Consider the following 27,042-nt stretch of genomic DNA (forward strand, 5'->3'; position numbering starts at 1 on the left):
ATGGCAGAGGGAAGGGGGAGGAACTTCCCCCCTTTGGAGCGAAGATGAAACAGAGGAACTGCCAGTGATAAGGTCGCTTAGCAACGGGGAGCCTGAGCCCTCCCTGGACATTCTCACGCCTCCCCCTCTTTCAGGCTCAGAGCAAGAGGGGGAAGAGGGAGGGCTGCTCACAGCCGAAAAGCGGGGAGGCAGTTTACCATCAGCTCCTCCCCTATCCCCCATCCTGGAATCGGAAACTTCAGAAGAGGAGGGGGTGATGCTTCCCCCCTCACCGCGCACACGCAGGCAGCTGAAAAGACAGGAGAGAAGGGGGGGAAGGCGGGCAGTACCTGAGGGGCAGTTAAGGAGGAGCGAAAGATTGCGCGCCCGTTTGGCCCCTTCTTAAAGAACAGGCGGGAAGAAGTCCCTTGCTCTGTCAACTTTCTCCCAATGCTGCAGGACCTGTATCCCTGTATTGCTTCATGAGAAAACGCAGTCTTTGTTTGGACATTACCCTAATAAAACACGAATTAACTACAGCCGTTGGTCTGGTTCCTGAGTCACATCCTGGGCCTGACACCTTTCAAACTTTGTGCTCACCATGGAGATGTATTTCTTTAGCATCTTATGTGTTTGACTCTTGTCCTTTAGTCACACAGTACCTTGAAAACCCTAATAAGTAAGTCACACAGTACCTTCAAAAAATCATCCACAAAAATTAGAACATATCTATTCCCAAGTGAGGTCACTGTGTATCCGTGGTGAAGAGATCTAGCACCTTGGTGCTTCTCTTTTCAGTTCTTGATGGGAATGAGGGCCTAACACCCTTTTCTTCAATACAATTTACGCACCTGCTTGTTTTCTCATGGTACTCTTGGTTTACCTTGATACCTGTTGCAAGGCTTGGCTTTTGTAGTTGTAGGATCGCCTTTGGATCATGATGTCCAGTTGCCTGTGCCAAAGTTGTAGGCTGGTCTCATCCTTGTCCACCATGGCTGTATTTGCTTGTTCAGCTGAAAGACTTAGTTCATAAACACCGTCATTTTCATAAGCCGGTGCAAACAAAGTATCATCTTTGGTTACTGTACACTTTCCATCCTGGAAATGTATTGTATATCCTTTCTTATCTAAAGCACAAATGCTTAGCATATTGCAACTCAATTCAGGAACAAATAAAACATGATCTGCTACATTTTCTATGGTTTCATTAGATAGCTTGTACTTTAGAGCAACAGTTCGAGATCCATTAATATTCATATATTGACCATTGGTGATCTGAATTCTTCCTTTAGTATCACTATTTATTTTATCAAATAAATCTTCATTATAATAATAACCTGACCTCCTCTCTGAGATATTGTACTGCCCTACAAATTTGTCAAAATGCAAACACCATTTGGGTTGATCTTTCACAGTCCAATCCATTTGCTGTGTAGCTTTGAAGAATTTAGTAACGTGCCTCTGAGCATATGGTGAGTGGTGGCAACACCTGCCATCTCCAAAGATGGAGAATTATATTTTTGTATGTTTGTTGGTGTTCTTCTTACTTTGCTTCTTTCCTGTGTTACTAATGTTTCTAAAGAGAAGCTAATCTAGAAAAAAATATTTCTCTCATTTTTCATCCTAAAAATCTGTGTCAAATTTATTTTATTAATCTCAAAGCCTTTTTATTGCTCCATGTGATATGATGGTGAAGACAACCTCCAATTTGAAACACAAGAGGCTATGTTCTATTTCTATTTTGGGTGCATTAACAATGGAACCTGAAACTGTAGTTTGATGTAAAAGCAGACTGATTCCAATATGTTGCCACTTCAGCAATGACTCTAGCTGTTGGAAAAAAGAGGATGCATGTTTTCAGCCTGCTATGTTTAACCCACTTCATTTAAGGCAAGGTGGGCACGGTCAACTAAAAACATTGCCTGCTAGTGAATTTCTCTGCTTTTTAATCCAGGAGGTAAGAAATGGGATCCTGTCAAAGTTTGCTGAGAATAGATTGATCATTTGCATGCTCATTGAGTTCAGTGGGATTTACTCCCCTACAATCATACTTAGGATAGGTGAAACTGCCCACAGGGGATGGGTAGGAGGAGGAGGTAAGGGAGGGAGGGGAGGGAGGGCAGAGGGGAGGAGGGGGATGGGAGCAGGCAGGAGAGGGAGGGGAAGAGGACAGGTTTGATCATTTGCATGTTTATTGAGTTCAGTGGGATTTAGTCCCGTGCAATCATGCTTAGGATAAGTAAAACTGACTGGGGGGAGGGAGGGCTGGAGTGGGCAGGGGAGGAGGAAGAAAGAAGAGGGGAGGGGAGGGGGAAGGGAGAGGGGAGAGGAGAAGGAAGGGAGAGGAGAGGGGAAGGAGGGGGAAGGGAGATCTGATCATTTTCATGCTTACTGAGTTCAATGGGATTTACTCCTATGCAATCATAGTTAGGATAGGTAAAACTGACCATGGGGGAGGAGGAGAGAGGGGGGAGGGGGAAGGGGAAGGAGCAGATGGGAGGCAGCAAAAGAAGGGGGAGAGGGCAAGTTTGATCATTTGCATGCTTATAGAGTTCAGTGGTATTTACTCCTGTGCATTTACCTTAAGATAGGTAAAACTGACCATGGGGAGGAGGAAGGGGAAGAGGAAGGGGGAGGGGGGAAGGGAAGGAGGGTATTGGAAGGGGATGGGGATGGAGGAGCAAAGGAAGGGGGAGGGGCAAGAGGGAGGGGATAGGAGGAAAAAGGGAGGGTGGGTTTGATCATTTGCTTTGAGTACAATGAGATTTATTTCTGTGCAATCATGTTTGAAATGGAAATGGACTTGCCTTCAAGTCGATCCCGACTTATGGCAACTCTATGAATAGGGTTTTTATGGTAAACTGTATTCAGAGATGGTTTTACCATTGCCTTCATCTGAGGTTGAGAGGCAGTGACTGGCCCAAGGTCACTCAGTGAGCTTTATGGCTGTGTGGGGATTTGAACCCTGGTCTTCCAGGTCATAGCCCAACACTGGCCCAGGGGAGGGGCAGGGAGGTGAGGAGGAGGGGAGGGGAGGAGATTGGGTAGGTGGGCATAGGGCAGAGGGGAAGCCCCTTTCATTTCCAAAAGGAAAACATGAACAGTATGATTGCTTTTCAGCTTTCCCCCCACCTTTTTATTCTACAGCAGGCACATGTAGCCTCCCACCCAAATTAAAACCAAAGGTCTCTCTGGCCACATCCACACCAGGCCTTTATTTCACTTTGGAGAGTCATGGATTCTCTCAAAGAATCCTGGCAAGTGTAGTTAGTGAAGGGTTCTGAGAGTTGCTAGGAGACGCCCTGTTCCCCTCACAGACCTTCAATCAGAACGGGTGACTGTTAAACCAGTCTGGCCACTGGAGCTCTATCAGTGGAATACGAATCTCCTCTCAGCACGCTTTGCAAACTACACTTCCCAGGATTCTTTGGGGAAAGCCATGACTGTCTTAAGTGAAATCAAAGTCTGGTGTGGGTGTGGCTCCCTGATTAGGCAAGCCAAGCAGCTGTGAGTCTGGCTTTTAGAACACTGACAGTTGGTTCTTACTGAGCATGCCCGACACTATCATTGGGTTCAAGCCAAAATTTCTTAAATTAATTAAAAATCAGCCAGGCATTTTTTAACTTTTAAACTGCAGAACATGAAGGTCAGAGTATGGTGCAAGATCAGTAATAGGATTACAGGTACTCTGTGAACATGGCTGATTTTTAATGAATTTCAACAGATTATGAGAACTCTGATAGAAAAAAGTCCAAAAGGGCTTTGGGGTTGTTTTCTCTCTTTTTAGACTTTGGATTCTCTATTCTCTCTGACTGTTTTGTGTATCGCCATGAAAATTTACAGGGTTGTTAAGCAAGCGTTTCTGAGTTCAGGACTATAAGTTTTGTAAGGTTTTGTTTTGAAATGAGCTTATGGGAAGCATCAGAATGGCATGGGGGTATTTTCAATTTAACATTGTGGAATGTGAAAAATCCACGCTGGCTATATTATACAGCCACTCTCGTGGCTGTATAATAAATAGGGGAAAATGTTCTTATTAAGATGGTGATGTGTCTGACTTTATACAGGATAGTCCTTTGTTTAAAGGCCCGTGCTGTCCAAGTCATAGGAACCTGATGGTGTAGGAGGCTCATCTACAGGCTCTCTAAGAGGAAGACAATTGTGTATGTTTCTTTACCCAGTGATATGTCTTGGCTACAGTTCAACAAGCTGGTGGCAGTGAGAACAGTAGCATTTTGGTTGAAGGGCGAGGGTGCTAGGGACGAGGAGTTAAATCCTACCCATTTAGATCTAGCAACTTGAGAGATCAACTTGCAATATCCTTCACCAGAGCAAATGGACACATGCAAGCCATCTTGATACAGTGCTCATTTTGTGATACACGAGGGATGGGAATCTGTGTTCCTCCAGTTGTTGCAGCTCCGATTGCTCCTGACCATTGGTTATGCTGGCTGTGGGTGATGGGAGGTGGAGTGCAATGACATGTGGAGAGCCCCCAGTCCCCCATCCACCATTATATGAAATGTGGAGAGCTTCTAAAATGTACTTTGACCCTGTAGACTTTAAGTGGCAATTGAATAGATATCTCACTTTCTCAACTGGAAAAAAAATGAAACAATAATACCCTCCAAAGAACCTCTAAAGGGATGTCCCCTGGAGTAACACATGCCAATTCATTAATGGCTTAATTTTTATTGCTTAATACATCAGGAAATGTAACACTCCTAAAACAATAGCAGTCCAATCAGCAAGACAGGATCCTCATTAAATACAAAATATTAAAACACTATATTAACATTATCCTTCACTTGCTATCCATCACCACACTTGCTTAGCCTCATGCAAAAGCCATGCCAAAAGTCCACCCCCAATACTTCTTGCAAATGTTCAGACTTAGATTCTGATGCATTTCCAGAGTAGCAACCAGAAATGTTTCATCTGAAGGTAGCTTCCCACAGGGCAGTCAATAGTTAAAATGGCCACTGTAGGTGGTATTGAAAATCAGTTGCAAATGAAACAGAAGCAGGCATAGTGATGATGACTTCACCAGGAACTCTCATCTAGCTCTACAAAGGGTGGTTGGCACTGAGAATGATCGCAGTGGGCATGGCCATAGCAGCTGAAGCAGAGTGACAATGCAATCTTACACATGTCTACTCAGAAGTCCCATTGAGTCTCAAGTGAGTATAGGACTGCTAATTTAACGTATACTCTTAGGCTACAGGAAAGCAAAAATGAATTTCTCAGTTTGTTTTCTCCCCTACTCCCCTGCCATTCCATCACCTGTATTTGTCACCCAAAGACAAAGAGCTATCTGTCACCACTGTGTCTTCTATGCAAGATAACAACATATACTGTGCTGACCTGCTCAGTTGTTCCTCCAAGATTTGCCTTAGGTCTATGTTTCTGTTCAGCATATTGTGTGTGATACATATTTCCTCTCCCTGCTTTTCTCCAGCCATCAGCCTGTAACCTGCAGCGACAGCAACCTCGTGCAGGGATGCTTCTTGTGTACTGCAAAGATAGGTGATGAATAATTATATCCAGATCTACTGATAAAAAGCTGTTGTGCTGGCTTAGTGGACCATTTGACCATCATTCTTTCACACATTTTCTAAGGATTACTAAGAAGCCAGGTATCTGTTTGACTTTTACGCTTAGCCAATGCTGGCATCATGCTTTCTCCTTAGGTGCTTCTTCCTGTTACCTCTCCAACAGCTTTGAGATAGCCATGAGACTCATGAGACTAGGGTATATGCCTCCATTGCCTGGCAACTGACATTTCTCCAATATCCTCCGTGATTGTCAGTATGGTACCTCCAATATCTTGGTGACAAGCCAATCAGCTTTGACCCTCTTCATTTTACCACCCTCCTGCAACAGCAGCTTATGTAGGGCCACTTGACCATCATTCTTTCACAACTCTACACTTTCTAAGGATTAGTAATTAGAATACATATCAAGCAAGTCTCCTTGGCTCTGATTGTTATCTTTTCTTCATTTGCTCCAGAAATAGCTGATCTTGCCTGACTAGCCAAAGGTGGCTGCTTCAAAAGAAGACAAAGTTTTGGAGCCTCACTTAATCTATGCATTTCAAATATCCCTATGCATCTCTGTGCATTATGTAAAACAAGTAGGTAATGGTTTAAGATATGTTATTGTAATTAATTATTGGTGCACATGCACACAAACATACACATACTCAAGCTGAATTAAGTTGAACTATCCCTCCCACCCAGCAATCAGAAAATACCTTGGCTAAATCCGGACCAATCCAAATCAATTCATATCCATTGTATTGATCAGGGATGCGACAGAATCTGACCTTGATGCCTCCCTTTCCCCCCTACAAGCCCCTTCCCCCATCTACCTGCCAAAAATCATCCAATTCAACTCCATGTTCCCTCCCATCCACTTTTCTGGCTGCAGCTGTGGTGAGTGAAAGAAAGGAGGAATGTCTCCCCTTGCCATCTGGTAGATAATAGAGAACCAAATGCAATTAGATCCGGAAAATCTTGTGATTTTGTTCCCTACTACGGATGTCAAGGGAGGAGGCATGCAGGGTATTATTAGTGGGTGGGTGGGGATAGGGATGGAGGAGAAATTTGATTGTTTGCATTTAAAGGCAAACTTACCTAATTCACATTTTCCAAAATAATATGCAAACCAAAACCCAACCATCCTCTGAAATTCACATTTCTCTGAATTTTGCACAGGAATTCTCTGGCCCAGTTTTACTCAGATAAGGTATGCAGAAATGCATATGTTTCTGAAACACCATACAAAATGCATTATATTAGGGAAATTGCTTTGCAAAAATGTGTATATTAGGGAAAACTGTACACATTGTTGTACAATTTGTGCTAAAACGCTGATGAATTTTCATGAGCTCTTTTTAATCAAACTGGTGTGGAAATTTGGAGGACTGAAATTCAGTTTGGAAAAACAGAAGTTGAGAGAAACTAGACCTGACAGATTCACCCATCAGTAGCTGGGAGGAATGGTAGAGTTTTGTAGTCTCAACGGACCAGAGAGAAAAGGTTGGGAGCCTGTCTGAGGTGTTGGACTGAGTGGACTTTTCTTCAGGTTAGATGAAAATCTAGCCAAAGAAGAATTTGAGGCCTTTCAAGGTCAAGAGACCTTTTTAGCTTGAAAACTGGGTGGGGAGATTTTTGGTAGGCTTGGAGAGCAAAATTGGGTATGGAAGCCATCAAGCTTTCTTTAGAGATTTGAAGAGACTCACCTTTGATGTGTGGCAGTAGCCATGGCAGGTTTCTATTTATATATAAAGAAGCTGTTGTTGCTTTTCACTGCCTCCAAGTGTGTGGCTGTAAGGAAGCTACTTAAGCTACTTTGTTTTCCCCCAAATGCCCCGGATACAGCATTGTTTGGGCCATTCCGGGGAAAAGATGGCATCTGACATAAAAAATGGTAACCACTAGATATAAGCAGTCAGAGGCGATAGAGCTTTGGTTACCATCAACTGAGGGGGGATGTTAACCAGCAGCACCTTATAAATGTTGTTCTTATTAGGATTATTATTTGTGATAGTATTAATACTAATATGCCTTGCTAAAGGTCATGTTGAAGTATTCCTTGTTATCTTAAAATGAGCACATTCATGTGTCACTTGATGCCATGGTTTCAAAAATATACTTTGACAGAGCAAATTAGGGAAAGCATCAACTGCCAGGTATTTTCAGTGGCTCCCAAAGGAATAAACCCTTTGGCCCTTCAACAGGTCTCATCTAGACATAAAACTGCATCCCTTGAACAAAGTGCTTCACAGCTAATGTACACAATCTATCCTTTAGGAACCACAGGGAAACAAATACAATTCAAACTAATGCCACTTCATGCAGTTTTCTGTGTCAAGTGACTAATTTTTTCCCCTTAGCTGTTGTTGAGGGAGCACAATTATGTTTAAATGGGAAAACAAAATGAACTGATTAGCTCAAAGCATCATGGTTCCCAAGATGATTATTGGCTCTTCCCTTAAGCTTGTATTCCATGGAGGACAGAAAATGAAGATGCATCAGATTTTCCACGGGTAATTTGCCTGTCCCCAAAGGAAACTGTTTCTTCCCTAATTTTGCATCTTTAAAAGGTGATGAATCACATCCAGTGGAACTAAGCCAGAGGTGCTTGTCGTGAAGCACAAACAAATGAACAGAATTCCAAGAGCCACTCTGGGAGTGTCCCAGGGCTTGGGCAAGCCGAATAGGATGTTTTGACTCTCCTCCCCCGTACCTTTGAACAGCAACCGTGCCACATATTTCTTGATAGTCCTTGAAGTTTCACACAACTGAATGCCCCATTATATTAAAAACACCCTTGTACAAAGACAGCTAGTCTGTCAGGGAGAAGTTCTCTAGACTAGCCTTCTCCTTGAATCCTGGCATGATTGCTTTCTAATACAGCTGCCTCTTTAAAAGTTATGTGTCAGCTGTGTCTTGTTTTGTTTAATAAAGAGTAATATTCACTTATGTGATCACCCACATACAATCTGAAGTGCAATAGCCCGGACACAAGTTTTTAAATAGGGTTGGTAACCCCATGCCTGGAAGGCCCTGTCCCTACTTTTCAACATGGCTGCTCTATATTTCTTTGCAGATTTGACTCTTCATTTCATAAAGAGGTCTGAGAAATTTGTAAGAGTAAGAAGATTCTCTACCCTTTTCTATCTACTCTGTGGGCTGCTATAAACTCACTGTGATAGCCAACCCAATTCCAGTATATGATAATTGACAGAGAGAAATCACATATGGTTTGGTCTACCTTCACAGGCAGCAGCTTGGGAACAAGAATTGCGGCCATACTTCCCAGTACATGAATTTTCTTTTACCATTATTGGGCAAGAAACAAACTGTCATGCAACCAACAAGGTGCATCATCAGTGGATTTAAGGGGGTTGAACTGAGCTCATGGAACCACTGTTGTTGCTTCTATGGATGTAAGGGAGTGAGGTTAAAGGTAAATGAAATGCAAACAGAAAAAGAAAAACAAAAGACAGTGATGATTTCCTAAATGCAATACCATACCAACCACAACAAGATTCCTATGAGTAAGGCAGAAAATTCAGCATCCCACAACCAGTTCAGGTTCCAAACCAAAAAACCAAAACTAAAAAACTAAAAAAATCCTAGCAGCCAGTCAGCCAAGGTCACAGAAATCCCCATGTAGCACAACCTGACCCAGGGGCTGCAGTTAGTGCAGAATGTTGTGACATGTTTGCCGGCATGAGTGAAACCTTATCAGCCTCTAATACCTCTGCTCTGAAATCTGCACTGGTTGTCGATTTGCTACCAGGCCGAGTTCAAGGTGTGCTTTCCATGTTACAGGTGTCACATAGTACTTGTTCTGCTCTTGTAAGAAATCAGTGCTTTAGTGTGGCAGCACCTACACTTTGGAACTCCTTGCCTATTGACATTTGGAAGATGCCTTCAGTGTACTCTTTTTCGCACCTGCTAACACATTTTTGTTTAATTTTGTTCACTTGGGTTTACTCTGGGTATGTGGGATTAGCACTGCAGTTTTACTCCCAGAAAAGCAAGCACGGGAGTAAAGCTTCATATTGGGAAGGTTTTCAAAACACTGCCCTCTTCAACAGCCCAGGAAAATTTAAACTACTTTGGCTCATGCAGACAAGAGAGAAAAAGACTGAAAGCTATATACTTACTCAATTTACGATATTTTCAGATAAGCAGGAGAAAACAACAATTTTCTGGCTTACAATGGGGTCAAGCCTTGTCAATAGCAACCCTGACTTTACTTATTGGCTACAAACCTGAAAGAGCAGTTAGAGCAGCCAGCTACAAGCTCATTTAACAGAAGTTGCATGGGGGGCGGTGGCTGATGTTTGGGTTTATATCTCTTAAACCAGACCACCTAGAAACTTAATTTAAAAAAAATGAAATCTGTGAGTCCGGAGATTATGCTCACTAACCCAGAGACCCCAAAAACGCAGAGTCTGCAGGTGAAAATAAGAGACCTGGCAACCCTATTCACACCTGCATAGCTGGAGTATTGTTTTGGGCGAGTGCAACACCCAATATTATGTTCCTAGTCATTATAATATTTGATTCATTTATTATTTTAAAATACATTTAGGAACCCATAATACAATTAATTAATACGTATATGTGTCCCCACCCTGCTGATTCCCCAGTCCCACCCCATGGATCAATGGCTCTTGATATAAAAAAGTTAACCCACTCCTGATCTACATGACTGGTAAATATTACTATTATAATAAATACAATAATAAATGTGTAATTGGATAAATAATCACAAATCTACTCATCTAGATTTTTAGTAGGTAAAAATAGTGCTATTCCTTTAAGAATGAAATTGATGAAACCCAAAGGAGCAGTGGTTTCATCTAGTAAATTTTAACACTCCATTTACTTGTATGACACTATAGGAAGTAATTGCAATTATGAATCAGGAAGTAGCTCTTGTAGCTCTACAAAATTCATTGTTTGTATGCAACTTAACCCCCCACCCACCCATATCTTCTCTGTTGGCTGAAAATGCTGACATCTTCCTCTGCCACTGCTTTTCAGAAACACAGGAACTGAAAGATCTACTGGAGTGCAAAATGAGCTGTCAATCTTGCTGGTAATATTTGCCTATGAAATAAGATCATTTGTTGTACACATATTTTAGAAGGAATACTTAGGAAAGAAAGAGTGTCTCTCAAGCAGACGATCACAGTAAAGACCATAATTCTTCAGAGTGATGAGAATTACACAGTTTCATTCTTTTCCATCTCTGACCCCTTATTGTGTGTCTAATCCTTAGAGCTGCTTTGGCTATTATTGTAGCTATTATTTATTAGCAGAGAAATACATTAAAATGTCATTTTCACATCTTTGTCTGTTTTCTCTCTAATGACGTGTCATTTAATTCCCCGAGAAATAGAGCCTCTGAAGTCCTGCTTTCCAAAGAAAAATAGCTTTGTGAGTGTATATTCAATCCTAGTTTTCTTTATATAAATAGACTTTATACAGCAGCTTGCACTTCACTTTTTTGTTCCTTCCATAGAATAAATTAAACATTTTTACTTCTCTTTTCAGTTTTTGCATAGGTTCAAAACTTAGGAAATACGCATGCACCAAAGTGTCTTGAATTCAAGGAGACAGCTTCCCAGGAAACATGAATGGGCTTAAATCAGCAATAATGAAGTGTCTGGCAAGGATCCATTATAGACATTCAGTTTGGAAGTAATTACAAATTCCATATTTAAGCCTTAGCCAACTTCTTAGTACCTGTTATATAGCAGTGCAAGCCTTTTACATTTTGTGTGAGTTTTATCCTGAAATGAGTTGTTCCCTTTAATAATAAATTAAGTAACTGTTAGGTTATCCAACAATATCTAATTTTTAAGCACTGCAGTCCTAATGACCTTGATAAACAATCAGGTGATAGGAAAATTCTCCCTGTCATGGTATATGATATGCAAATCAGTACTTGGTCCTGCACTCTTCCATGTGGAGAACCTGAAGCCATGTGGGAACCAGTTTTTCATATGCAACACACATTAGCTTAATTTCAGTTGCACAAAGTAGGGAGCTTGGCAGTGGGGGCTAGTGTCCACTGGACCTGGCAGAACTACTAGGGAGTCATGAGTTGTGTGGCTAATGTCACAGGGGCATGGCCAATTGTTCTGGTTTCTCCCTGTCTTTCTCCCTTGCAAAGATACTGTAGACACTTAAGCATTTCAGTCGTTCTGAGCACCTAAGCTGAAAAGTGTCTTATTTTAGTTCAGAAGAGGTCCCTGCTGTCATAGTTGCTTCTCTGATGCGAAAAAAAGTTGGGTGGCCTCCACCTGTTATAGTTCTCTCCCTATCCTCTTCCTTTGCAATGAAACAGTAGACACTTAAACACTGAGGTTTTATTAATACTTAGCACCTAACTAAGTGCCGTGCCTTGGTTCAGAATTACTGTCACAATTTCTACTGTGGGTTCATGCCAAAGAAATGCTCCCTCATAAGTATGTACAAGATTTTAGCCTACATATGTTAGTCTTAAAGGTGCTACACAGGACTGTTAACAAAGTCCACCATAAATTTCCTGGCCTATGAGAAAAGATTATTCCCCTCATCAGGGTTAAAATCATCATCCATGAAGTTCAGTGTACGACCTTGGGCCAGTCACTGTTGGAGTGGGTAAAGAGCTCTTCAACACCCTTTTTGGTCTGTCCTGACTATGCAAAAGGCAAAAAGCACTCAGTAACTCCAGCGGAAGAACACAAATAATGTTATTGCATAGATTAACATAGCTGCCTCAGACTTCAAAATGCAATTTCATACTGAAAATTGAATGCATGCAATTGCAAAATGTATGGACAATTTTTGCATACTTTTCTACCTTTTTGCCAAGACATTTCACCTTTTGATTTGATCTTGCAACAAATCTTCTTGCAAGGGAAGGAGCCACAATTACAAACTTTACACAACTTCAAAGCTGTTTTCCTTCTCTGCTACTCCTCACTGAACAGATGATGGACAGAAGGGGGCCCTGGGGGCCAGATGAAATCCAGCTGTGGCCCATATCCAGTCTATTGACCAGGGGGTTCTCCACCCTTGCTATAAAGGTGCTTATTGAAGGAAGTTTGAAGGTTTCTTCTTTGAGAAAACATCCAAGCAAATCTGAGGGCAGAAAAAACTTCATACATATGCAATAATAAAATGAAATGTCATGATCAAGATTAGTGAAATTCCTCATGGGACTTCTCTCCATCACTAGATCCTTTGCAAGTCTTCATGTGCCCTATTTAAAAGAGCTTCACAGTCCTGCTGAAATAAAAGTATTAATAGAACATGCAAAGTCATATCTTGCCCTTTTGTCAGTATGTTGATAAGACTGAGCCAGAACTACTTCCTAGTATCATTATCATTTTTGTGAGTATCTAAAAAACCCAGTTTGATACTTTCTCATCAATTGCTGCAAGCACATGCATGCTATTTTACTCCAGTGTGGCACACTTTTTGTCCCCCTAGACTCGCCATCTTCTTGACACCTTCTTTCTTCTTTGCCGTCTTTGTCATTGTCCCTCATGACTATGTCAACTGACAACAAACATGATTTTTAAATATCATAACTATGTGATAAAATGTGCATAAACATAACCATATTGTCAAATTTATATTTGGTGAATTTTGAGGGAAGCCAAAAGAGTTTGGATGATACTTGGCATTTCTCATATTTCCAAGAAACACAGGATGGAACCTTCCAAGCCAGCCAGAAAATTCATGTTCTTAGATTCTCTCAATTCAATTGGGGGGGAGAGGGGGAAGAATTTTTTTTTTAAAAAATGCAGGTTTTCTTTCCTCCATGATGTAGAATCCATTTTTCATATCCACTCTTTTCAAGACATTCATTCTCATGTTCTTTATTAATTCTGCAGCCTTTCAAAATCTTAACACCATTAAAACATAAAAGGGGATATATGTAGGGAGAGGCTGCCATGAAAAGAACACGGAGGAGATTGTATTTGTTCCAAGCTCCCAATAAAACTGGCCTTTACAGAACTGCTGTCCTTCATAGCAAGCTTTATAGTTTGGGAATTTAAAAGAGTTGTGGGCATAAATAAATATCAAAGTTATGTAGCAACATCTGTCTTGGATTATGGAGAAGACTGAGTAGCATATCTAAACTAGAACCAATAGTGTTGGAGCATATAAAATTCAGCATACAAATTCTCAGAATACCTGAGGGTATCACATTTGTCTTTAGTTTTCCTTAATGGAAGGGTCTCTCTCATTCCCGGAGGTCCACAATGCTCCAGGAAATGTTTCTTGACAATATTTAGATGGCAGCATTGATGAAAGAATTTCTATCCAAGGTTTTGATAGCCTCCATAATGTCTTCAGAAACATATATCTCAATTAGGGATGGACAAATCTTTCAATTTCAGTTTGTCTCAGTTTCTTATTTTTCCAATATTAAATTCAGTTTGTCACATTTCTGCATCAGTTTGCATTTTTAAAAAGGGTCTGCACAAAATTTGCCAACATTTTTGCAAGCAGTTCATAATATGAGGCATTTTGCATGTTATTTTGACTAATTGCATTTTTCTGCACACTTTTCCCTTCGTATATACATTTTGTATACTTTTTTTGGCTGGAGAACTGCATCATAACTTTAAGAAGTGTGACTTTTGAACAAGAGTGGTGTTTCATTTCATGAATTGTTTCACATTAAAATGTGAACCAAACGGAAATTCTCATCCATCTCTAGGCCACATACATACTGTACATTTAAGCACTATGACACCACTTTAACAGCCATGGCTTTCCCCAGAGAATCCTGGGAACTGTAGTTGGTTAAGGTTGCAGAGAGTTGTTCAGAGCAGAGCAGAACTTGGAAAAATTACTTTCTTGAACTACAACTCCCATCAGCCCAATCCAGTGGCCATGCTGGCTGGGGCTTATGGGAGTTGTAGTTTAAAAAAGTAACTTTTGCAAGCACTGGTTCAGAGACACCTATCTTCCTCACAGAGATACAATCAATCACTCAATAACCATTGAATCCATCCCTCTTCCCAGGAAACTCTACAAATTATAGCTCTGTGAGGAAGAGAGGTCTCCTAACAATTCTCAATACCCTTTACAAACTACAGTTCCCAGAATTCTTTGGCAAGGGAGTCATCACTGTGAAAGGGGTATCATGGTGCTTTACATGTATAGTATGGATGTGGCCTTTGTCTCAGTAGGCCCATCTTTGGGAGGGAAAACATAATTAACCCTAAAATAAAAAAACAGCCAATTAACTACACAGGAAGGATCATGGTCTCACCCCCTGAAACAAATTAATTTTTAGAACGTCTTTGAACAGTGATGCATGTGACCTCCTTAAATTGTAGTCTCTTCCTCCCCTTTCTCTCACCCCCCCACTTGTGGTCCTTCTCCTTCCTTTCATAGGGTTTTAACTGCCTTCCAGTCAGCTATCTGAGGGAGGAACTGTGTGGCAGGAGCGCCCCTGTCATGGTGCTCCTGGCCTATTCAAATCCAGGACTGCATCTGGAGGGAAGAGTTTTTGGAAGAGGTACGCTCTTTATCAAGGACAAAATACCAAGAACCACCACTGACATCACTGAGGAGCAGCTGCTTCTGAACTATGTTATATAAGGAACTGAAACTTAAGAATGTGAGCTTGCTTTTCCCTCCTTCCCACCCCATTCCTCTCTCATTGCGTGTCATGTCTTTTTGCAGTTGTAAGTCTGAAGGCAGGGACCATCTTAATAGTGATTTTTTTGGTCACCTGTTCTGAGAGCGTTGGCTAAAGGAGGAGGGTATAAATGCCATAAACAAACTAACTTTTCTTCATTGTTATTCCCATAGTACAGATGGATGGTGGGTCATGATTGGGCTGAGAGATAATATCTGAAGTCCTCCTGAAGTTAATTGTGAAAGCAACAGTTACAAAAGTGAACCATTCGTTTTCCCCCTCAACCTACACAGCATTGGACGTTGTCATTTTCATGCCCAGGCAGAAGATCTGCGAAAACGTGAGCTAATTTGTGACATGGGAAGGCAAACTGTCCACAGCTGGAGTTTTCTGTTATGCCATGGTTGACATTTTCTGCTAGGACAAGAATAGCTAACCTCTGTATGCACAGGAGACTGCTATTCTCTAAAAAGTGGTGCAGGAGCTAGAAATGAATTTCAGTGCACAAACTGGCTCCCTTATGTGAGTTGGTGCCATCTAGCAGCAAGTGTTTCACTGTTATTGGCACACGTGCTCTGAGAGACTCAACATTAATACAAATCATATATTTACATATTGTATAAATATTACAGACAAAATCCAAGGGGAAAATGTAACATTAAAGTAGGTGTAGCTAACCTTTTTCAGTCCGGAGGCTGCATGTATGTAAGCCAAACCCACAAGGGCTGCATGATAGTGTGGCCATAGCTGTACTTATGCTGATTTGTGCATACACAACACCATACATACACACTCATACCCTGTCACCACATACTCTCTCATCATATGAACAGCACACACAAGCACACATATACAAGCATATACTATTTATATACAATACACACACATTCATTACACATGTATACCACACACTGCACACAGAGGCACACCACATACTCTCACACACATGCATCTCTCTCTCTCTCTCTCACTACACACACACACACACACACACACACACACGTCATCCCCATAGCAGTACTGGGCTAGGTAAAGAGTTTTAAGCCTCTCTTCATAGCCCAACATTGTGATGGGGTTATTTTTGTGGGGGTGGGTATAAAAGTGATTCAGATTTACTCCATTAAAATTTGGTAAGGCCACTGCAAACCCGGTGTTTTTTTTTTCCAGATTTGGCCTGCAGGGAAGCAAGAAGTTAGCCACTTGTATGCTAGACTGGACTTTTGATTTCTTTCCAGTCAAACAGATATGAATCTTCAGCTACTTCCAGCTGGTCTTCAGTATTTGCTTAAAAGTCTCAGAGATCCTAAAAAAATCCCAGAATTAGCTTTTCAGAAACCCAGCCTCTAATTATGTAGTCAGAATTATGCTACATTTCAACTGTTGTCAGGAGGCTGCCTTCCTGCTTTTCCAGTTGGCTCTGTTTTTATTATTATCTTTTATACTTTGCAGTCACATACTTTGCAACACAGACAGTGCATCTCTAAAATGTCACACGCTTGGCAGTTATGTTTCAATGTTTTACATTCCCTTGAGTTTGAAAAAAGGAGTTTGCTCTCTCTTTTTAAGCAATACAAAATTATATATTCCTCTTGATGACTGATGGATTGTTAAGTGCTGCATCATGAAACACCATCGTAGGTACTACAATAAAACACGTTCTACCAACATTTCAAGACTCTCAGAGCTACCTTGCAGATCATTTTGCATTGTATCCATTTTTGTAAATACACACCCACGCACACACACGGGGCTGCTGCTCCTGCTTGTTTCACTCACCACCCCTGCCTACCATCACCAAAGCTCCCCCTACGGGGGTTACCATAGCTCCCCCCATCGGTTGCCAAAGCTCAGCCTGATGCCACTGTCCAGTCCATATATTAGAAGATGGGGAAGAATCAGTGCTGCATGGAACATCCCCACTCCAGTGGGCATAATGTAACAGCTGTGTACCTTGTAGTGCTTTGCTTTTTCAGCACAGAGGTTACACAATATCCCAGCCCAAATTGTGAGAGTCACAACAGTAGCTAACACTGGGCAAGATGGGCAGTAGTCTGACCCAATAAAAAAAACTTCACATGTTTATAGGTGGAAAGTAAATTGAGTGCTTGACTCTTTCAAAGAAGCCAGTGGAATTTGCCTCTTAGACGCAAAGGTCTTTACGCATCCTGAATTCAGACAGACATTGCTTTTCCTTTTAAGCTTTCTTGTTTTTTTTTTTTACTTTTGTTCACTATTGCAGCCTTAATGACCTTTTAATGCATTTTGTTACTGTGGAAGCCATTTAGAAGTAAAATCATTAATCATTCCTTCTGTAATAAAATGTGTCCAAGTTTCATTAAAAGCTAAAGTAAAACCTGTTTAACTAGCTCACAGAGAATCTGCAAACAGATCTATTAAAGTGCAATTGTGTGTGTGCACATATGATGTCTGTGCACTGCACAAGTATGGAAAGACTGACCTAAACCACAGCTCATAGTTAATGCTTAACATATGAAATAAATTCAAGCTGGTATTATTATTATTATTATTATTAACAGAATAAGTTACCAGGCAAAGCTATTAGTCATAGTGTCGTCAGTTTTCTGCCCAGAAAACAATCATAAGAGCAATCAGTTGTACCATTTTATGTGGCAATTTGGCTGGAAGGGAAGCTTCTTTGGCAGCCAAAGGCACATGAAATGATGATGCAGCAACAAAAACAAAGAGGGCTGGTGAGTAACAAAGTAGTAAAAGCTGAGAAAATAAAATGTGTCAGGATTGCTGACTGCGTCAGTAAGGGAATATTTCTACCTACCATGAGCCCTAGAGATGAGGTAAGCTAGTAATCTATAAGCAAGTGTCTTTATTTGATCTTTGCCGTTAACACAATCATATTAATATTGACTGACTGATTGATATCCCGCCCTTCCTCCCAGTAGGAGCCCAGGGCAGCAAACAAAAGCACTAAAAACACTTTAAAACATCATAAAACAGACTTTAAAATACGGGAGGGCCCCACTCATACGGTGGGTTATGTTCCGGCCCCCCGCCGAAAAGCAAAAACCGCTGAATAGAATGGCGCATGATGCCCGAAAACTGCTGTAAAAGCAGAACAAGCGCCGCATGAGTGGGGCTTTAGTCTAATTGTGTCTAATTGAGACCGCCGCATTAGCGAAGCGTCGTAAAGTGGGGCCCTACAGTATATTAAAAGAAAACATCTTTAAAAAAAATTAAGATATTTTGAGATATCCTCTGCCTGGCTCCAGTTCTTCCTTCAGCTGACCTCGTTCTTCTCTCCTACTCTTCACACATCCTCAAGACACACACACACTCTGTGTGGCTTACAACCCACCTTTTATTTCCAGATATTATTTATTACCTGTCTTCAGCTACTCTTTTCAAATTTGGGTGGCATTTTCTCTCCTCATCAGGCCACATCTCTGGTCCAATAGGATGAGGCAGAATACCCACTGACTGACCTAGTAAATCTCACCAGTTTTCAATCTACTTGTGTCCTGTTCAGAGCGGGATTCACGAGGCTGAGACGCAGGTGCAATCAAATCTTGTTTTATTAAAGTAATGGATACATCAAAAGCAGTGCGCTTCATAGAAATCTCTAAGCTAGCTCACTAGAAGTCCCTAACTGCACTCTAGACATGCTCTGCAACGCGTGTAGAAAGTTGACTCAGCAATGTAACCCAGAGAGCTGCTGTCTTAAGTAGGGAAAGTTTTAGATCGTAATCTCTGACTCCTTCGCAAGTTCTGCCTCTGTCCTGTCCGCTTCTCACGGCATCGAGAGCGGGGTGACGGGGTCTGTGCTTCCAACGGCTCGTTCGAAAGAACCATCTCCTTAGCAACCAGCTCGAGGTCAGGGGGCGGTGACATGCTCAGGGCATCTCGAGAACTGCTTGGTAAAGGGGGAGTCAACACCCCCTCTGTGACATCTTCCAACGGCTCCTCCAACCTGTCTGCGGGCAGTGCGCTCTCCGCTTCCGAGACCGCCCCATCCGTGGGAATTGGCCCGGAGTCAAACTCACTCCCCCTCCCAAGGTCTTGCTCAGACTCAACAATTCCTTGGTCTTCCACGCCCTCTGACAGCTGGGAAACCTGGAACTCATGTTTCCCCCCTCCCTGGCCCTCATGGGGCAGCGGAGGCTCAACAACTTATCTGTATATAAAACAGAAACCTCGGTCTCAGAACTACCTTTGTTTTGACAAAGTGTTAAATCTCAGTAAAGTGGACATCCAGTACTTGCTGATATCCTTCTTGTATCTCCACAGCTCTCAGCAGAAAGTGAAGACAGTTTACTTAGAGCTAACGGTTTACATTCAACTATAAATCTCATTATATATATTTTTTGAAAAATTACTGTATATCACAAACAAAGATGATTTCTCCACATTTTGAATTGAGCAAGGGATGAAGAGCCAACAACATTGTCTTAGGCATGAACGAAGACATAGACAAAGGGTTTCTTGTCCCCAGCATAGAAGGCAACAGGTGCTTTGTCAGATTTCTTCCATTAAATACCTGAATCACTGCCTTCCATGTGTGAGCTCAAACACAAGGATATGTTTTTGTTGTTATGATTAATAACTTCCCACACAAGTGTCTCAAAGTGATGTATAATAAAAACCAGTTAAACACAAAAAGCAGATTCTTTTTTAAAAACAGAAAATAGACACCCATGGCAGAGACCCATTCATCCCGGTGGGGAAGCCTCTTGGAACAAAAATGTTTTCAGTTATTTCCAGAAAGAGCGGACAGTGGGTACCTGTTGTATCTCGACCAGAATGCTATTCCACAGAACAAGGGTGGCCATACTGAAAGCCCTGCTCTGAGTTATTGTTGAACAGACTTCTGATAGCATTCGGACTTGCAGGAGACGCTCTCCCACATATTGCAGCTACCAACTGGATATAAAGCAGCCTGTCAAGTAACCTCTAGCTCACGTTCAGCCATCTTCACAGTGTGCCTTCTGCCACCTGCACTCATCTGACCTGTTTCATCACACATAACTCCCCAGTATACCAGGGAGCACAACATGCTCTACAGAGTTAGAGTGCTCAGGAGCAATCGTATCTATAGCCCTCCACATCTCCCCATTCCACAATAAGATGAGAGCCTTATCAGGATTGCCAGCTCTATCCACTGGAAGATCCCCCAGAGCATTCAGGAATCCATTGGAGCCCATATGTCTCCAGGGTGGGCCATCCTAATGGGTCCAGCAGACATCAGTACTGTTAGCCCAAACTTCACCAGGTAGTGGTGTGACCATGACAGCAGGGTCACAGACCCCCCCTCCATTTTGAGACAACCAACCTTGCCACCAGGGAGGAAAAATCAAGGGTATCTCCATCCCTATGGGTCATGCTGGTGACCACTTGAGACAGCCCCATGTGATTGCCATGGAGACCATGAAGTCCTGAGCCAGACCAACAAAAGCAGCTTCAGCTTGGACACTGTAGTTCCCCAGGACAAAAGTCATAGGGTTCTCTAGCACTATTTCAGAGGCCACTTCCACCAGTTTGGTCAGGGAGGCCACTGGACAAAAAGGATGGTTGGTAGACCAGCAACATGCCCAGTCTGTCTCTGGACCAACACCAGGTGCAAGGCCCTCAAGGCCAGACCCCAAATGAAAAAGTATCCTGGTAAGTAAACTAGACTTATGGACGATGGCAACACACAACCCTAGACCCTCCAGTCTGTGCTGGAGCTGCACCAATTATTCACAACAAAGATGGATAAGATCTGCTCCTCCCAGCTCTCAGAGATAAATGCCAGATCAGCTCCCTCATCCACTATCCACTGGGGAGTAGGTGGTAGGGATGGAATGATCTGTCCATTTCAGTTCTCTCAGTTTCTCATTTTTCCAATCTTAAATTCAGTTTCCCATGTTTCATCTCTCCATTTCAGAGTAAGGCCAGGGCCTCAACCGGATCACTAGCTCTGTCCACTGGAAAATCCCCCAGAGCACCCAAGAATGTCTCAGAGGTTAGACCTTTCTAACTGATCCCCCACAGGGAAGAATTGGTCTTTTTGTGGCAAATTACACCAGGAAGCAGTCCAGCCACTGACAATGAGGTAATTTTAAACTTCCAGTCATCAAACCACCCCTTGTGCTATCAGGAGTCCTGTTCTGTGTGTTTGGCTGATGACAAATTGAGATAGCCCTATGGTTTTCAAGGAGGCTATGAAGTCCTGCGCTAGTGCACAAGCAGCCTCAGCATGAATATTGAAGTCTCCAGGAACAGTAGCCCTTATTCCCCCAACACCACATCAAAGACTGCCTCAGCCATCTCAGTCGCAGAGGCTGATGAGCAGCAGAGTGGTGGTATTCAAGCAGCATCCCCAACCTGTCTGTCTGACCCAACAACAGATGCTGTCTGCGAGGGAGAAGGGACTCGGGATTCCTGACCCTGAAAGACCTGAGAGACTTGGGAGGCAGCTGACTGAGAGAGGAGGCGGAGCTCTGGTGAGGTAAGCAGCTCATCAGCATACTTTCTTTCCCATCAGGCTCGGCAGCGCAAATTTAAATAAAAACCAAAAAACCAAACCAAAATCCATTCAACTAACTCCTGGCACTCACAAGAGAAACATCAAGACTGCCACTGACAACCGAAATAGGAAACAACAAACATAAAATGGAGGGGGATCAAGCAGTTGTTGTCACCTGCAACGTGTGCGCTATGTTCATCTTCTTAACGGAAACCAGACGCGATTACACTTGCAGCAAGTGCAGATTGGTGGCGCTCCTAGAAGAAAAGGTTAGGGGGCTGCAGCAACGCATAGACACCCTGCGACTTGTCAGAGAAGATGAGGACTTCCTCGATAAAACACAAGAGGAATTAAGGGAGTGACACAAAGTACAGGAAGAAAGTGACAAGGAAGAACAGGACTGCAACAGCTACAAATCCCCGTGGAGGACTGTCACTGTAAGGGCAAGGAAAAGCAGGAGGGATTCAGATCTGATGCAACTAACAAATCGCTTTCAGTGTCTCTGGGCAGACAGCACCTCTGAAGAGCCTCAACAAACTCACCTGCATCAAGAGACACTGACTGCAAAGGAAGACTCCACACCTCGGAAGAAGGAAGCTGATGCAACCACTGCTCGCGGCAAAAAGAGGAGGGTGCTGGTGGTTGGAGACTCGTTGCTCCGGGGAGTAGAGGCACCAGTATGCCAGCCGGACAAAATGAATCGGGAAGTCTGTTGTCTCCCTGGGGTGTGCATCCGGGACGTCGCTGACAACCTGCCGAGGCTCATTGGGAAACAAGATAGGTACCCCTTTCTCCTCATCCATGTGGGCACGAACGACATGGCCAGAAACACCTTGGAACAGATCACCTCGGACTATTAGGCTCTGGGTAGGAAGGTCAAGCATTTGGGGGCGCAGGTGATCTTCTCGTCAATTCTTCCCATGAAGGATAGAGGACTACAAAGGGAAAGGAAGATACTGCAGGTCAATGACTGGTTACGCAGATGGTGTCGACGGGAGAGGTTTGGATTCTGGGACCATGGTCTAAGCTTCTTGGAGGGGGGACTGTTGGCAAGAGATGGGCTGCACCTCACAAGGACTGGGAAGAATCTCTTTGGCAGAAGTATGGCAAAACTCATCAAGAGGGCTTTAAACTAAAGCCTCTGGGGGATGGAGATGATAGCTTAAAGATCAATCCAAAGACAGAGGGTTGTAAACGCAGCGATTTGAAGGGTACAGGAGACACTGGGAGAGAGAAAGGGATGCACGGCAAAGCTCACGGTATATTAACGGAGGAATCCAATCGGGACAAAAGACTTCTGGTGTCTATATACCAACGTGCGGAGCTTGGGAAACAAGCAAGGGGAGCTTGAAGTCTTAGTGCATCAAGGCAAATATGACTTCATAGGGATAACAGAAACTTGGTGGGATGACTCCCATGATTGGAATATAGCCATTTTAATTAATTAATTAATTTATTTGTTTCATTTATAAACCGCCCATAGCAAGTAGCTCTCTGGGTGGTGTACAAAAAGGTTAAAATACAAAAATAACACAGTAAAATCAGATTACAAACGATAACACAAGCAACAAAACAAAATAATATATTAAACAAAATATAAAAGTTTAAAAGTTATGAACATTAAACATTAAAATGCCTGGGAGCATAGCCAGGTCTTAACCTGGTGCCGGAATGATAGTAACATAGGCGCCAGGCGTACCTCTTCTGGGAGGCTGTTCCACAATTCGGGGGCCACTACAGAAAAGGCCCTAGATCTAGTAACTGTCCTCCAGGCTTCTCAGTGAGTTGGTACCCGGAGGAGGGCCTTAGATGCTGAGCGAAGTGACCGGGTAGGTTCATAGCGGGAGAGGCGTTCCACAAGGTATTGCGGTCCCACGCCGTGTAAGGCTTTATAGGTCAAAACCAGCACCTTGAATCTGGCACAGAAACAGATAGGTAGCCAGTGCAAATGGGCCAGAACAGATGTTATATGCGCTGACCGGCTGGTCCTCGTCAATGGTCTGGCTGCTGCGTTTTGCACTAGCTGAAGTTTCCGAACTGTCTTCAAGGGCAGCCCTACATAGAGCACATTACAGTAATCCAATCTAGAAGTTACCAGAGCATGAACAACTGAGGCGAGGTCATCCCTGTCCAGATAGGGGCGTAGCTGGGCTACCAGCCGAAGGTGGTAGAACGCGTTCCGTGCCACCGAGGCCACTTGAGCCTTGAGAGACAAGAAAGGATCGAAAAGAACCCCCAAACTACGAACCTGTTCCTTCAAGGGGAGTGTAACCCCATCTAGAACAGGATAAACATCCACCATCTGGGCAGGGAAGGCACTCAACAACAGTGTCTCAGTCTTGTCTGGATTGAGTCTCAGTTTATTAGCTCTCATCCAGTCCGTTATCGCGGATATCAAGGATATAAACTCTACAGAAAGAATAGAAGCAACAGAAAAGGAGGGGGAGTAGCGTTATACGTCAAAGACAAATACACCTCTATGGAAATCCAAGAGAGCGAACAAAGGGGTCCGATAGAGACCATTTGGGTAAAAATAAATGGAGAAACAAATAAAACCGACATGGTAGTAGGTGTCTACTACAGACCCCCTAGCCAAGAAGAGGTGGTAGACGAGGCCTTTCTCAAACAAATCTCTGAAATCTCAAGGAGGCAAGAAGTAGTAGTGATGGGGGACTTCAACTACCCGGATATCTGCTGGGAGACAAACTCTGTGAAGCACAAAGCCTCCAACAAATTCCTGATGGGCCTTGCTGATAATTTCCTCTTTCAAAAAGTAGAAGAAGGAACAAGGGGATCGGCAATCCTGGACCTGATCTTAACTAACACGGATGAATTGGTCACGGGAATTAAAGCGGTCGGTACCTTGGGGGAAAGTGACCACGTAATGCTGGAATTCGGGATTCTGGGGAAAACCAAAGAAGAATATAGTCAAACATGGACCTTGGATTTCAGGAAAGCCGATTTTAGCAAGCTCAGGGAAATGATGGGTAGGATCCCGTGGCTAGATAGACTAAAGAAAAAAGGAGCCCAAGAAGCGTGGGAGTTCATGAAGAACGTATTACAAAAAGCGCAATCGCAAACAATTCCAAAGAGGAAGAAAAATGGAAGACATCGGAAAAGCCAATGTGGCTACATGGAAGACTGGTGGAGGAGGTAAAAGTAAAAAAGAGCATGTATAAAGAATGGAAAGAAGGACGCATCACCAAGGAAGAGTACCGACGAGCGGCTCGGGCTTGCAGGAATAGCGTAAGGAAAGCTAAAACCCCAAATGAGCTGAGGCTGGCGAGGGAAGCGAGGAACAACAAAAAGGGGTTTTTCAGATATGTTCAAAGCAAGAGAAAGACCAAGGAAACGGTGGGACTGCTGCTCAATGAGGATGGCAAAATGTTGACAGATAATGAGGAAAAAGCAGAACTGCTCAACACCTATTTTGCCTGTTTTCTCCCAAAAAGGGAACAGTGTGCAACCTCGCATCGGTAGCAATCTCAGTAAGGGGTTGGGACTGCAGTTTGAGATTGATAAGGAGATAGTCAGGAAATACCTATTTAACCTAAATGAGTTCAAATCTCCAGGGCCTGATGAACTGCATCCCAGAGTATTGAAGGAACTTGCAGATGTACTCTCGGAACCTCTTGCCATCATCTTTGAGAAATCCTGGAGAACGGGAGAGGTGCCGGAGGATTGGAGACGGGCAAATGTCATCCTGCTCTTTAAAAAGGGTAAAAAAGAAGATCCGGGGAATTGCAGGCCGGTCAGTCTGACTTCAATACCGGGAAAGATATTAGAACGGATAATAAAAGAGTCCATTGGCAACTATCTCGATGACAATGCTGTGATTAGTAGGAGCCAGCATGGGTTTGTCAAGAAAAAATCCTGTCAAACTAATCTCATCTCTTTTTTTGATCGGGTCACTAGTTTAGTAGATAGTGGAAATGCTGTAGATGTCATCTTATCTAGATTTCAGCAAGGCGTTTGACAAAGTCCCCCACGACCTTTTGATTAGCAAACTAGTCAAATGCGGACTAGATGGAAATACTGTCAGGTGGATTCACAACTGGTTGGAAAACCGTACTCAAAGAGTGGTCGTCGGTGGCTCTGCTTCGGACTGGAAGGAGGTCTCGAGTGGAGTGCCACAGGGTTCTGTCCTGGGGCCGATACTCTTCAACATTTTTATCAATGACTTAGATGATGGGGTGGAGGGAAGCCTTATGAAGTTTGCGGATGATACGAAACTGGGAGGGATAGCTAACACAATGAAAGACAGGAATAAAATCCAAAGGGACCTGGATAGACTAGAAAATTGGGTTGAAATTAATAAAATGACATTCAATAAAGACAAATGCAAGATTCTGCATTTAGGCCACAAAAACAAAATGCACGGGTACAGGATGGGAAATACCCGGCTTAGCAGTAGTGCGTGTGAGAAGGACCTTGGAATTGTAGTGGATCGCAAGTTGAACATGACCCAGCAGTGTGATGCTGTGGCAAAAAAGGCAAATGCGGTTTTGGGCTGCATAAACAGAGCTATAGTTTCCAGGTCGAGGGAAGTAACAGTCCCACTATATTCTGCATTGGTCAGGCCTCATCTGGAATACTGCGTTCAGTTCTGGGCGCCTCATTTTAAGAAAGATATAGACAAGTTAGAGCGGGTTCAGAAGAGGGCGACAAGGATGATAGCCGGTATGGAGAACAAGTCTTATGAGGAAAGGTTGAAGGAATTTGGCATGTTCAGTCTGGTGAAGAGAAGGCTGAGGGGTGATTACACTCTTTAAGTACCTGAAGGGCTGTCACATAGAGGAGGGTACAGATTTGTTCTCTGCTGCCCCAGAGGGTAGGACTAGGTCTAATGGTTTTAAGTTGCAGGAGTGTAGATTCAGATTGGATATTAGAAGGAACTTCTTGACAGTAAGGGCGGTTCGGCAATGGAACCGACTGCCTAGGGAGGTGGTGGGATCCCCTTCACTGGATGTCTTCAAGCAGAGGCTGGACAGCTATCTGCGGGAGATGCTCTAGCTGTGGATTTCCTGCTGTGAGCAGGGGGTTGGACTCGATGGCCTACAAGGCCCCTTCCAACTCTATGATTCTATGATTCTATGCAGGCCCTTCAGTCCAGCTCCTAACTGACATGGCTTCCTGGTGATGGTCAGAGACCACGGTGACATCCACACCTGGCTCGCCATAGTTATCCATGAAAGAAAAGGAAGGTGAACTTCAGTCATCTTATTCTTTGCCCTTTAAGGATTTAAGCTACCCTCTAAGAGGGTTTTGTTTTACACTAATTTGCTGTTGATTTCATTGATGGGACAGTGTTGATTATGATGGTTAGAGAGAAGCTAGTCATGCTGCAGGCATGGGCTGCTCAGTGATGCACCAAGAAAGGTGGTGGTCACTGCAAGGGGAGATACCACAGG

The 27,042-nt window shown here is 43.0% G+C and overlaps 1 long non-coding RNA gene across 1 annotated transcript in view; it reads right to left on the reverse strand.

Annotated features, from left to right (window-relative positions):
• LOC133366303 (uncharacterized) overlaps nt 1-5,485 on the reverse strand; it is a 41,093-nt gene extending 35,608 nt beyond the window's left edge. The window contains exon 1 of the long non-coding RNA XR_009758377.1: nt 5,344-5,485. This is a non-coding gene — a long non-coding RNA (uncharacterized LOC133366303). The remainder of the gene's footprint in view (nt 1-5,343) is intronic.
• Nucleotides 5,486-27,042: the final 21,557 nt, after the last annotated feature.

This window comes from Rhineura floridana, chromosome 11 (genome assembly GCF_030035675.1).
Source record: "Rhineura floridana isolate rRhiFlo1 chromosome 11, rRhiFlo1.hap2, whole genome shotgun sequence".
Taxonomy (NCBI): domain Eukaryota; kingdom Metazoa; phylum Chordata; class Lepidosauria; order Squamata; family Rhineuridae; genus Rhineura; species Rhineura floridana.